We start from the raw sequence: 15,499 nt of genomic DNA, 5'->3' as shown, positions 1-15,499 counted from the left end.
TGACACCTAGCAGCATATCATGGTTACCCAAGCTAATCAGAAGAGGATAGAGAACCTATTCAGTTTGGGATTACAAATGCAATACGGTCCTTCTCTAATCTAATACTCTTGTCCACATTGTTTGGTATGATAGTTTATTTATTCATGTCTACTATCCAATGTGATTCGTGTGCTTATATGATTTCCTTGAATGTGATTTGGAACGCATTCCCTAATCTCATTCATACTCTGGCCAGAGATTTCAAATCATATCATAGAGTATTCTCCCTCAACTGTTTGAAGGTTAGAGATCCCTTGTTGCGCATTCACTTGTCTCCATAGCTAAGTGGCTTAACCCCAACGATGCCGTGGACACCCCGAGGGGGTGACTTTGACATAATCAAAGATCAAGGACTTAACCACAAGACAACTGTGATGCCTTAGGTCAAAGGACTACTTTGCATTATCCCAACCATGAGTTCTCATGTGACATGGAATATAAGAACTCTTCGTTGATCACGTTCAGTGAACTCATTCTCTATTGAGCACCTACGTACTTGTCTTGATGTCACACACACCAATGACTCGAGACTAATCACTCTCCCTGAGAGAAGACATAGTACGTACTGATCTTAACGGACTGTCAACGTCCAATTGGCAATCCTATGATCAGGAACATTTAGGATGTGTCTACGAAAGAATGGTCTCATGAATCTAACTTCATTAGATTACATTCTCCCAATCACATATTCCTTGGACTTTATCGTTTAAGCATATAACATTTATATGAGACGGCTCAAACAATAATTTATGCCCTTTATATGTAAAACTAGATTAGTTTAACATGTGAAATGTCCGTAAAGTATCATCACATGATTGGCTTTAGGGCACATTTCCAACAATCTCCCACTTGCACTAGAGCCAATCAGCTTGGTCATCTTGATGATACCTCTTCTGTAGTCATTTCATAAATGGCTGAATAGTAGGCCTAGACAGTGGACATCTATATGTGTTATCCATAGAAGCAACCTTGAGAATAACGACGTCACCATTATACATGATTCTCAATCATGTGGTTCAGTCTCTCATTTGAGTTCGGATCTTGATGAGACCTTGATTCCCAGGCTTGAGCTATCGCCCCATTAGTGTCATACACTTTCTGGTTGGAACCGAATAGAGAGTTCATAAATGAACTTTCCCATCCAAACAACATTGTTGTAAACTTCTATATGGCAATATATCTTGCATTCATAATGGAACACACTAAAGTCATACTTTAATGTTTCCATCCAAATATCTCTTTAGTCATAATAAAGAGATATCTGTTTATCTCTTCATTCATAATGAAGAAACATCCAATGATGGATTAGATTCATAATCTAATACATTTACGCTTCCATTACGTCACTTTGATTCTTCCTCGATCTTTGAGGAATTTATCCTTTAGTATTTCTCAAATACTTAAGGACTCACTTGACAGTTGCCATGGTTCTGATCCTGGGCTTGCATTGATATCATCTTGTACCGTTCTAGGTACAACTCATATCAATGTTTTTCATACAATATGAAATACATAAATCACCTTTCTGCGTATGCATAAAGGATTCAATTTACGCATTATTTCTTTGGGAGTCAAAGGGTACGTTCCCTTTGAGAAGGGCAACTTGCTAGTCTCACTAGAATCGTCCTTCTTATTGAAGTTTATCATCATATGAGAAACTTCCTAGCATCCATTGTCTATTATTAGGGATTGATATAATCCAATTATATCATGAAATATATCATTATAGATTTCCATCCCATGTATATAGACTATATCTCCCATATACATTCTATCGTTTATAGAATGCTTAAAGTCATAACTTTAACGAAGAAGCTTTCTTTTCATTTCCAAAATTAATATATCATATATACTTAAATTTTAGGAACATGATTAACTCCCACTAATCTTTTGTAAAACTAGTAAACAAAAGATTCATTTACATCTTTATGAGAAATCAAACGATTTGATCATTTTCTCATAAAATGCAAATAGCTCCCATTAACTTGCTAAGATCCATGATGGATGGATCTCTACAACTTACATGTCTTGTGATTTATAGTTTTAGACATATATTATCAAGACTATCTTAATAATGGTTTCGGAAACCCATATTATGTCAAAACATTGAATCACCATTTAGTTGTAGCTAGCAATCTTCGAATTAATTGAAACCAAGACTATCTCAAAGATGGTTTCTTCAAAGTCAACCATTCTCTTTGATTGTAGTCACCTTAAGCTACCAATTAGCTTGAAGGTTTCATTATTTCGAGTCAAATGGTACTTTACCATTTTCTTGAGTATATATCGTATATGCACTCAATGTAGTCATAAGGATTTTCATTCTTATCGACTACCTTGGAGCTTGTGGTATAGGAACTAGGTTGTTATATTTGTTGATTACTTTCTTGTCTCTCAAAGAACCCATTCTTTGAGTTCTATCTCTCGTTCATTTGCATCTTAGGCAAATCACATTGTAGGATTACAATGAACTACCTAACAAAACAACCTTTGTTAGTTGGTTTATAGAAGCGATATCCAAAAGTTATTTTAAGGATATCCTACAAGATTGTTATCAAACAAATATTGCTAGTTAGCACACAACCCCAAATCTTTAACATGCTTAAGATTTGTCTTTCTTTTCCAACTACATCTTATGGAGTTATGAAAATTTTGGAAGATCTTCTAATTGACAATCATATTGTTTTAGAAGTATATATCCTATATATGGGTAATAGATAACATCTAACGAACTAAATCTTATTTGAGTTCGTTCTTCTCCTAATGGAGAAATACATTATCTTATGATGCTATTTTCCTTGATATCTTTCAAGGAAACTCATCTAAAGTGTTACCTTTCCTTGGATCAAATCTAAGGAGGTAAATACTTTAGATATCTTACTCATCTATTTACATTTCTTGAATTCTTTGAAACCTTTTGCAAAGTATTCGGACTTGTGTTTATTCAAAATAAACTATAGTCCAACCGAGAGTGATCTTCGGTGAATGTCATATAACATGAGTAGTATTATGTTGTGGATAAGTGCCACTAACATCTAAGTGAATTAACCTCAACAACTTTGTGATTCTTTCTTCTTTCCAAAAGAATAAAGATTCGAACATTTCGCCTCTATACAATTTTAACAAGAAGGTATTGGATCCGGATCTAACGATCCAAAGCATCCTTGTTTCACCAACTCGTAACTTATGTTTTTAGAGGTATCACAATTTAGTTAGGATTAGTCACTACCTTGCAACCTTTTGGGTTTTAAGCATCATTATATTCTAAACAGTTAACACTACCATATCATCTCTACTATAGAGACAATCAATTAGATTACTATAATCCAATTTCTTTGGTAGTTCATATGAGGAAGTAAGTACTATCTGCTTTCGCAGAGATCTATATCTTATTCACGTTCCGTATGTGAAGCACCTTTTCTTCTCTCATATATCTTCTACTTCTTATTAGTCACACTTTTACAACGATTTGTAAAACATAGTTACTAATACGGAATCATACATTCAAGTAGAAGAACCAACTGTTTTGAACTATTCAAGAACAATTTACAACACCTTCGAAAGGTGTGTTCTTGACACTTGCAAGACATTTCTTGCAAATACCCCTTCCAATGTCCATCATTTCATAAAGAAAGTTTGTTCCCTTGGAGTTATTTATCTTCTTTATTTGACTTTCACCTTTGACTACATTAGTCATGGTCCCTAAACTCCCACTATCTCTCTTGAAACCTTTTTCAATTGTGTTATACACATCAAACAATTTGGAGAGTATGTGGTTATTGTTCACTACATAGTTTACCATAAACTTAGTGAACCATTAGGATAGGGAAACAAAGGTGAAGTCCTTGCCTAGTTTCCGTCTCGTTAAGTGGTTTAACACTTAACACTCAATGATTCAAAATCATCATAAGTCCATGTTAATGGACTATTTTTGTCAACCAACCATTATGTTCTAAACATAATTACAAACTTTCAAGAGTTGTACAAGGCAACTCTCATTTCTTCATACAACAATTTGTAAGTGAAGAATCATGGCACATAAAGTGTCCATGCCCTTGTGCTTACTTCTCAAGTTCTTTGTTCAATTAACAAAGAAATAAGCACTAAGTGTTTGTATTGACTAAGGGTTGTTCAAAGCAACTCTTATTTCTTCATACAACAATTTGTAATTGAAGAATTATGACATTAAAAGTGTTGTCCTCTCTATGATAGACCTTTTCTAACATATTCTTCTAATGATACATTATCAATAGGAAGATTGTGAGGATGAGACTACTTAGGTACATTTACAAGCCATTAAAGACAATCTATGGTTTTGTAGTACCAAGTCCGTAAACTAAACGTTCGGCTTTTATTTGTCAAGTGTTGGATAGCGTTTGCAAATATATTGGTAAACAAATACATAACGTATATAAATTGATTGATATTAAGCCATTTGATTCGGGTCTTTAAATCAAATAGCATCACCCACTATTTTTGGCAAATTCCATATCCCTCATTGGAATTCGAGAGTTTTGGATGAAACTCTTAGTAGGTTATGGGAGACTCACTACTACCAAGCCCACCTCAGAATTATATCATGTTGGCTAGCGTTAATAATAATGAGAGAGTACGCTTACTCATTTGCAACAACCTCTTGCAAGTACCCATCTAGTTTGGCCTCTAGAAAATGATGCCTCAGAATTATATCATGTTGGCGTCATTGTACTTAGTTAAGTCATTCCCACCATGCCTAGTTCGTGTAGGTGTTCAAGCATAGCCTCAAAATTATATCATGTTGGCTAAACTCGTTGCCTACCTCACTTCATCATGTATGTATATAGAACTCCTCCTGAGTGTAAGCACGCACTTTGTACTCCCCCATTATAGGGTGAAGCCGGTGTACGAGTCACAAACAATCGGAGCCTACCACGGTGGAAGGCCACGAAAGAGTGTTCTAAGCACTCTCCGCTTATCAACTTAATATTGGTTTGGTTGAGGGTTTTAGGTCTCATCACAAATCAATATACATTTTAATCTCTATTAAAACAATTTTGGTCCTATTACAACTATTGGTCCATATGATTGTTTTAGTTGTACATAATACTCCCACTATGCTTTTAAAACGGTTTTTAAAGCAAGAGTATATGTTACTACTAACATAAGGTTTGCATTCATTTGATGGACTATATAGTTGCCTTAGGGCCTTAGGATGACTATGAACCTTTGTTTAGATTCAACACGAGCCTTGTGTTGAATCTCGGTCTAGGGATGGAGATTGATTTTAGTTACGCGTTTAATCACATTAAGGCGTGTTGTCTTAGGGGCGTTGGACCCAATTACTTCATTTTCATGCATATCATATAAAGCAAGAAAGAAATACTTCAAAGTAAAGGATGAGCTTATGCTCATTACAACATTTGCATAAAACAAATTACCTTAAAGTAAAGAAGGACTTATGCCCTTTTACAACATTTGATCAAATCAAATTACAACCAAAATCTAATCTACACATTCCCATGGTTCAAACAAATTTGAAACGCCTTTCACATAGCTCAATTATATTAGGCTTAGGTTCATAATCATCCTTTAATTAATTAACGCTTTAACTAATTAATTGAATGCAACATTTTCATTTGGTTTTTGTATCCATAAAATTGATTTAAGTGGAGCTAAACAAAATGAAAATCCAATTCTCATTTAAAGAGACAAAACAATTTTGTTCTCATCCTATTTGGGCCATCATGCAATAACCACAACTTTTTGGGCCATATTGCGAAAACATAAACTTTTGGGGTCACTTTGTAAAAACACAAAAGTCACTACTTCATGTAAATACAACTAGAACCCAAAATTTAAATAAATTCAAAACTTCATTAAAGGAGCAAAACAATTTGTCCTTTAGCGTTTTTAGGCCTTAACGTCAAAACGTAAACTTTCGGGTCAAAGTACAAATACACAAAAGTATCAAAACTTTATGTAATTGCATAAAAGCCCCAAAAATACCCTATTTTATTAGGGTGGCCGGTTTTTAGGGATAAAAAGGAGTGGTGGATGTTTTGATTTATTAGTTTTGTCAAAAACAATCAAGTAGTGCTTTCACCTTTCATAAAAATAATATATGTTTTGATGATTGATATTTCTTTCATCATTTATACAAATATTTAACACTTTAAATACTTTCATAAAAATAATATATGTTTTGATGATTGATGTTTCCATCATCATTTATACAAATATTTAACACTTTAAATACATGATAAATCATTTGAAAAACATATATCATAAACTTTATGAAACAAATCAAAACTTTGAATCAAAACACCAAACCTTTTTGTTCTTGGCAAGAACATCAAGAACAATGAAGAACATCCATGAAAAACCCAAATTTTTCCATGAACTTTTTTTCACCCAAAAACATTCCAAAACCATTCTTACTTAAGGGAAATAACATCTAACCAAACTAGGGTACTTAGGGATTCCAAAGAACACATTAAAACACTTTTAACAAGTCAAACAAGAACCCAAAATTCCACCCTTTGGATTTGGCCGAATTTTCCCAAAAGCATGGCACCAAATTTTAGCTCCAATATTCATGCTCATATGAACAACATCTACAACATTTGAGATAGCAAATTTTCCAACAAAATTTACTTTCAAAGAAGCAAGAATAAAGCTTGTAACAATTACAACTTTTAAATCTCAAACTTATGAACTACAAAACCCAAAAGGATTCACCAACTACTAGACCTAGGCTCTGATACCACTTGAAGGATTTATTTTGAAAAACATGTTCATTTGAGCAACATCATATAGCATGCAATTAACAATTAAAGGCGGAATCATGCTTGCATGCACTCAAAAACAAAACATTACCATGAAATTCAAAGCCTAGTAGATTGGTGAACCAATAATCAACTCAAAACAAAGTGAGTTGAAATTATTACCTTTGTAGATTCCTCTTTGCATAAGCAAAGGCTAATCACCCAAAGAGATAGGGCCTTCATTCCTTGCTTCTTAGATCCATGGATTTGGATGGAAAAATAGGTTTCTCCAAGTTCCCAAAATAGGGAACCTCTAAGTCTCTTCACCAAGGTTTGATTGTAGAAGAAATGAGTGACCTTGGAGTAGTAGGATTGCTAGATGTACCCTCCAAGGTGTTGGCCTCTTTAGAGAGAAAATGGAGAGACAATTCTCACCAATTTTCCCCCAAAATAAACCCTTAATCACTTAATGAATATTTGGCTATAAAGTCATTTATATAGTCACTTCTTTAAGTGACCTAAATAACCAAAACCCTAATTCATCACACTATGGCTTGCCATTTAGGGGATTTTGGGCTTTTGGGCTTTAATGAATCTTCATTCATTAAATTGTCATACAACTTAAGTTAGTGGGCTTGACGTTCGAAGCCCATTGGGCCTTAAGGTCCAAAACTATCCCGAAGTCTTTAACGAACTTATTCGTTTGATTAATTAACATATTAATTAATCCTTGCCATAAATAAATGATTAAACCATTTAATCATTCTTACTCATTTCCGTTTAATCTTCAATCTCCACCTTTTATGGTGTGCGATCCATTAGGTTCCTTTTAGCGAGGTAGTGGGCGATTAAAACCATTTTACATCGATTGTGAATTGAAACTATTTTCAATTCTCCCTTTAGTGATTACACACGTTTAGGGCTTCCACAAACCATGAGTGACACCTAGCAGCATATCATGGTTACCCAAGCTAATCAGAAGAGGATAGAGAACCTATTCAGTTTGGGATTACAAATGCAATACGGTCCTTCTCTAATCTAATACTCTTGTCCACATTGTTTGGTATGATAGTTTATTTATTCATGTCTACTATCCAATGTGATTCGTGTGCTTATATGATTTCCTTGAATGTGATTTGGAACGCATTCCCTAATCTCATTCATACTCTGGCCAGAGATTTCAAATCATATCATAGAGTATTCTCCCTCAACTGTTTGAAGGTTAGAGATCCCTTGTTGCGCATTCACTTGTCTCCATAGCTAAGTGGCTTAACCCCAACGATGCCGTGGACACCCCGAGGGGGTGACTTTGACATAATCAAAGATCAAGGACTTAACCACAAGACAACTGTGATGCCTTAGGTCAAAGGACTACTTTGCATTATCCCAACCATGAGTTCTCATGTGACATGGAATATAAGAACTCTTCGTTGATCACGTTCAGTGAACTCATTCTCTATTGAGCACCTACGTACTTGTCTTGATGTCACACACACCAATGACTCGAGACTAATCACTCTCCCTGAGAGAAGACATAGTACGTACTGATCTTAACGGACTGTCAACGTCCAATTGGCAATCCTATGATCAGGAACATTTAGGATGTGTCTACGAAAGAATGGTCTCATGAATCTAACTTCATTAGATTACATTCTCCCAATCACATATTCCTTGGACTTTATCGTTTAAGCATATAACATTTATATGAGACGGCTCAAACAATAATTTATGCCCTTTATATGTAAAACTAGATTAGTTTAACATGTGAAATGTCCGTAAAGTATCATCACATGATTGGCTTTAGGGCACATTTCCAACAGTACGGACAATGGAGGAAATCCGAGAGGGAGGAGAGAGAGAGTGCATGGGAAAGAGAGAGAGAAAGAGACAGAGTTGGAGTGTGTGTGTGTGGTCCAAAATTGTTTGACTTCCAAACAACCACAAAACCATAACAACTTTAAGTCCTAATTGGTGCCAAATATCAGGGACTTAAGGTATTATTTCACTTCCAAACTTAAATCACACAATCACACAAAACGTCCGAGGGCAAAATAATCATTTCACACCGTTGAAACTGAATATTTCGGGACGGGTTGTGACACTTCACCACTGGATGCAAGGGTGGAGGTGACAGATGCAACCAGTGCACTTGCAATGTGTTATTCATTTCTCATCAAATTCATATTGACATGATTACAGGGCATGCAATATAAGTATTCTGAATTCATTGTTTTTGGGTAAGCTTCTAATTTTATTTATTTATTTTGTATTTTAACAATTGCTATATATTATGAAAGAGAGAAAAAATACACACACACACACACACAACAATAGAAACATTTTTAAAGGAGGGCCTATATTCAACTATCATGAATGAAAATCTAAAGTGAAAATCATCTCATTTCCAAGAATTTCATAATAAGCAAATGTAAAACTTGATACATTTCTCACAATAACTGAAATTAATTTTAATTGATGATGTTGATGAGTTGATTTCATATTATATATGTTTAATAAGCAAATTAGTATGTTTTGATAATTTTTTGGTATAATTTTGATACTTTGTTTTATATTTTCAATATAAGACATTTGAATTTCTCTGGAGCGAAACGTGATCAAACGGATGAATAAATAAAAGAGCAGTAAGGCAAAAGGACAACCAAGTGGTTATTTTCTGGCAATTAAATAAAGAGCAGTGCGAGTTGCTAGAAAGTGATTTTTTGGGCTTAATTGCGATTTTTGGACCCCCAAGATGACATATGTTGGGTTCGTGGCCTTCTAGAGAAGTGTTCGGATTATTCCAAGCTTCAAAATGAGCTATCATTGGCAGGATTTGGAGGAGATATGGGTCCAAAATGGGCTGGACAAATTCTAGGCGAATTTTACTAGTCAATTTAGTATTATGTTTCCTAATTTATTTTAATTGATTTGGTTTCCTAGTTTTATTGCAAGACATTTTCTATGTAGGATTTAATTATAATAGTATAAATAAGCCAATGTGGCCGGCCTAGTTCTTCTTCTCTGTGTGATATTTGAAAGAGGAATTTGGCCAAGTTTAGAGATTTTATAATTTTCATTCAAGGTGTTTTCAATAAAATTCTTTTTTATTTTAATTATGAATATGCATAATTAATATCTTTTGCTAGGGTGAAGTCATGAGCCTTAGCATGAATATGTAGTCTTTATTCAATTGCTTGTGATATCATGCGTGCATACTTTGGATTATTAATCACTGTGCTTAAACTGTCTCTATGTCTTAATGATTCACGACCATTAGGATGTTTAGATAAGTAATTGGATGTAATTCGGTTGGAATATCACCAAAGGATTGAGTATTGCTTCTTGTTGTTAATAATTGAAATTTCACTCTTAGGGGTTACATGATTTTTCAAAGAGTTTTCATTGCATGTTCATATTTGATTTGAATATCACAAACAATTTGCCCGTTAGATATACGTTCTTACTTGAATATCATGAGAAGAATATGGATTAGGAAAACGTAACCTAAACACTACTACGTTTTACTATTTGCACGACGAACCAAAGTTGGTCACACAAATTGTATTTCCGTCGCACAAACTTCAGTGCGATAGAAATTTCGTCGCGCAGAATCCGTGAAGAAAGACTTTGTGCGATGAAAAACATCATTGGTTACAAAAATACTGTGTGATGATTTACCCTTCGTCGCACAAAATTTTTCGGAACAAATGTTTTCGTCGCACAAAATACCAGGATACATACGTGGGACAACTATTATTTGTCTCTATAAACTTTGTGTGACTACAATTTATTATTGCGCGACAAACCCTAGTTTGTCGCTTAAGTTTTGCGAGACAAAGGTTTTCGTGGCGCAAAAATAAAAATATATTTTTTTAAAATTTAATTTTACGTTTTGTTTTGTTTTTGTAATAAAAATAAATTGCATTTTTTTTTGTAATAAAATTAAATTGCAATTAAAAAAATGTAATGAAGAGAAAATTAATATATTTAAATTAATCTAAATGTATGTACTATGTACAAGAAAAATGTTTAAAAAGTAAGGAAGTAAAAAACTAAGAAAATAATGTGGCGTAATCTACGTGGTCATCTTACAGAGGTGGCTAGAAGGTCTCGAGGTTGTTGACAGGCTCAGATGTCGAAGCGGCAGAGGTCGAAGGGGCAGAGGTATGGCCATGCTTGGGTTGGAATGGCTCGGAGGTTGATGGGGGACGAAGATCCGGGAGACGAATGCCGGACTAACTGAGGGCCTGTACAAGCAATGACACCTGGCTCCTATACGAGGCGAGATCAGTCTTATGGCCACTGGGCATTCCCCATCCCCTTACAATATGTCCCCGGCCTCCGCCCAAGAGTCTGATCCAAGGGCTCCATAAGGATCTGAAACCCCACATCCTACGGGGGATCCACAGACTCAAGTGGAGTCTTGGGAGGAAGCTGGGAGGCAAACTCCTGAAGAACTAATTGCCTTTTCTCCATCATCGTCGCCTACGTAATATAACATCAAATATTAATTATAACATTCATATAATAACCATGAAACTTGAATGCATAAGATAATAATTAAAATTGAAGAATACTTACATGAAGGGACTCGACTAACTCATCCCCGGGTCAAAATTCCTCTGTGATTTGTAGAGAGAGAATAACAGCCATTTTCTCATCATATTTTTCTTTCAGTGTTCATTCATCTCTTCTTTCGAATTCATGCCCAGCTATCAATTTACACCAACTTGGCCTCAGAGCCAGGTTCAATCATCTGAGCCTGAGCGTAAATATGTGAAGTCATTGAGCTCAATCGAAGCTCACTCGACGCTCGGTGAAGGTTCCCAGAGTTCCATTATCATCTAAGAAGAGAAATTAGTTCATTCAAACCGACGATGTCTAGATCTAGAGGCTTGGAAGTGAGAACTCCAATTTTCTCCAGTGAGAACTATGAGTTTTGGAAAATTAAGATGGTAACTATTTTCAAATCTGTTGGGTTATGGAATCTAGTAGAAAAGGGGATTACAACCCCCGATTCGAAGAAGAAGAAGAAAGTGGAAGGATCATCTGAAGATGAAAAGAGATGCTTACTGTGCTTATGAAAGACGCGAAGGCTCTAGGAATTATACAAAACACAGTCTCTGACCAGATCTTCCCTCAGATTGCCAATGATGATTCAGCTAAGATGGCATGGGATCTGTTGTATAGAGAATACCACGGTGGTGATCAGGTTAGATCGGTAAAACTTAAAAATCTTATACGAAAATTTGAATATGCTAGGATGTGAGATGATGAATCTCTATCTAGTTATCTTACAAGGCTAAATGAATTGATTAATCAAATGAAAACATTTGGTGAATCTCTTTCAAATGAGAGACTTGTGCAAAAGGTTCTGATTAGTTTAAGTAAATCGTATGATCCTATCTGTTTGGTTATAGAAAATACAAAATGCTTGGATACTGTAGAATTGCAGGAGGTAATTGTAATCTTAAAGAGCTAAGAACAATGGTTTGATCTACACACTGTTAATACTACTGGGAAGGCATTCTCATCCCTCTCAGTGAGTCCAAAAGGGCAAAATAGAAGTGGAGCTCAATCTGGTCCATCTCAGTTCCAGAAGAATTGGAATTCTAAGGGCAAGAAATGAGATTCAAAATCCAAGTTTCAACAGAAATTTCCTGCTAGTTCTGCTAGGTCAAGCAGTGACAAAACCACAGTGTAGGGTATGCTCTAAATTTCACTTTGGTGAGTGTAGATATAAGGGGAAGCCTAAATGCTACAACTGTGAAAAGTTTGGACATTGGGCTAGAGAGTGCACCGCAGGTAAACCAGTGCAAAAAGAAAACAGTGCTAATCATCTAGGGGTGACAAGGAACTTATTCTATGCCAATAACATTATCTTTGGATCAATTATCAATGGTATTGACAGTGGTTGTAGTAACCACATGACTAGAAATGAGAAGCTACTGGTTGATTTAAGTAATATCGATGCTTATCCATGGACCTAAGAGGGAGAGCGCTGTCGGAAGAGGAAGAGATAGGGTTGTCGGAGGAGGAAGAGAGAAGGCTGTCGGTGGAGGAAGAGAGAGGGGGTGCTGGAGGAGGAAGAGAGAGTACGAGGGAGAGCTGAGGGAGATGGTCGTTGGAGAAAGAGTTTACAGAGAAGAGAGGTGAGGGGAAAGTGGGAAAGTGTTTGCGATTTTAGTTTAATCCTGAGGTTATTACACGACGAACAGAAGATATTCATTGCGCAATAAATTTAAATTTTCACGAAATTATTTTCGTTCGCGCCCAATTTTCAGCTCATTGCTCGACGAATAAAATTTTGTTCGTCTCGCAATGAGCTGAAAATTTAATTTACCTGGGTAAATTTAAAAAAAATTATATGTATTGAAATAAAACCAATTTATTTATGACATAAGATAATTACATTACAAAAAAAATCATTTACTATGTTCTACATGGTAAGTCTCAAATAAATTGCATTATTCATCATCAGAACTATGATAACTTTTTCTATAGTCGCTTTTGGTCTCCTAATCATCCTCCTCCATAACTACGTCGCCGTCATCGTTTGGGCCCACTGCAACATCGTATTGCGGAAGATCACCAAGGTCAATTGTAATTGACTGAACTGGTATTTCGATTGAAGACACTCCTTGTATCTGAAACGGTTCTTGGATAAGATTTGTATCTCGAACTGTTTCCGCATCATTTTCCATTGAAGATTCTAAACATTGGTCAGTGACGTTGTCCACGTCGTCGTCAGTTGGGTCTTGTTCTGGTATAGCATACACGCTCATCTGATCCATCTTTTGAACAATTTTCCAACCTCTCCCGGCTTTAAGGTCATCTAGATACACAATCTGTTTTGCCATGTTTGCCAAAATGTAAGGGTCATCATCATACCAAGTTCTGTTAATGTTCATAGATAGTAAGGCGTGGTTGATTTTAACACTTCCTTACCTATTTGGGTTTGTATCAAACCATAGACACTTAAACATGATCACTTGGTATCACTCTTTGTAAAGCAATTGCACGACATTTGTTAGTTTGCCATAGAATTCAATGTCCGTAATTTCGCCTCCATATGGGACATGGACATCGTTGTTTTACATACACAACTTGTCATCTTGTGTAGTCCCCAAAAACTTGATGCCGTTAACATGGCAACTCAATAACTAGTTTCGTTTGCTAGGTTGAGGCCACAAGCTTCAATGACTATATATGAAGAGTAAATGGGCAAAATTAGGAAGGACATTGTTGATTTTCACCTTTAGATGGTGCTTTTGGTAAACTACAACAACATCAATTACACAGGTAGTCTATGGTTGATGAGGCTAATTAACAAGCTCACTCCAGCGTTATCTAATATTATACAAAAACATACACATGTTAGTTTGAGAAAATTAAATACTACAATATATATGTCAAATACAAAACACTTATCACCTACGTATTGGTTTCACTACATCTTCCAGCAATAAGTGTCGAATACCCATAGGAAGTAGGCGTTGCATAAACACATGGCAGTCATGGCTCTTTAGTCTAGCAAATTTACCCTTGTCAACATTCATGCAACACGCGATATTAGAAGCATACCCATCGGGAAACTTTATAGACGATACAAACTTTAAAAACTATTTTTTGTCTTTCAGTTTCATAGAAAAAAACGCAAGTTACCTTCTGGCTTTATCACTGTCCCTATTCATCCATAAACCTCTCCATATGCCCATTCTTTCTATATCAAGATGAGCTTTGATCGTGTCCTTTGTCTTGCACTCGATATCTAGAATGGTGCCCACCAATATGTCGAAGACATTTTTCTCAACATGCATAACGTCAAGGTTGTGTCTCAATTTTAGTTTCGACCAATACGGGAGCTCAAAAAACATAGGCTTATGCATCCAGTTCATATGTGTAGAAGGTCTGGTCCAACTTACTGTTTTCCCGAACAGAGAAAAATCCAAACGGTTAAGTTATTCCAAAATCTGATCATCGGACCATTCTCTAGGTCTGAGGCGATGCTCTGTGTTCCCGTTGAACTCTTTATCCTTTTCCTGCCACTCGTGGTCCCATGGCAACCATCTCTGATGACCAAGGTAACAAACTTTTCCGACGTGCCAACCTGATGTTAAATCATCATTGCATACAGGGCATGCCATATAACCCTTAGTGCTCTACCCAGAAACCATTGCATATGCGGAGAAATCATTCACAGTCCACATAACTGCTGCCTGCAAAGTGAACATCTTCCCAGTGGACTTATCATACGTGCGCATATCGTTTGTCCATAAATCCTTTAGCTCATCAACCAACGACTTTAAGTAAACATCGATTGACCTGCCAGGATGCTCAGTTATCAAAAGAGTCATCATCATGTATTCTTTCTTCATGCATTTCCAAGGCGGCAAATTATACGGGAATATGAAAATCGGCCAAGTGTTGTGGTGTTGGTTTAGATCCCTGAACATATTGATTCCGTCAGTGGCAAGTCCCAATCTAACATTTCGGGGATCAGCAGCAAACTCGAGGAACGTTCGATTGAACTCTTTCCATGCCTCCCCATCTGCAGGATGCCTTATCACATCGCCGTCTACCCATTTTTCCTTATGCCATCTCATGTTTGTGGCAGTATGCGTCGACATATACAATCTCTGCAACCTAGGTTTCAGGGGTAGATAATGCATGACTTTTTATGGAATCTTAGTCATTCTATTCTGAGATGTCATTT

This window comes from Malus sylvestris, chromosome 2, assembly GCF_916048215.2.
Source record: "Malus sylvestris chromosome 2, drMalSylv7.2, whole genome shotgun sequence".
Lineage (NCBI taxonomy): Eukaryota > Viridiplantae > Streptophyta > Magnoliopsida > Rosales > Rosaceae > Malus > Malus sylvestris.
The sequence above is the reverse complement of the archived record's forward strand: the minus strand, read 5'-3'. Positions refer to the sequence as shown.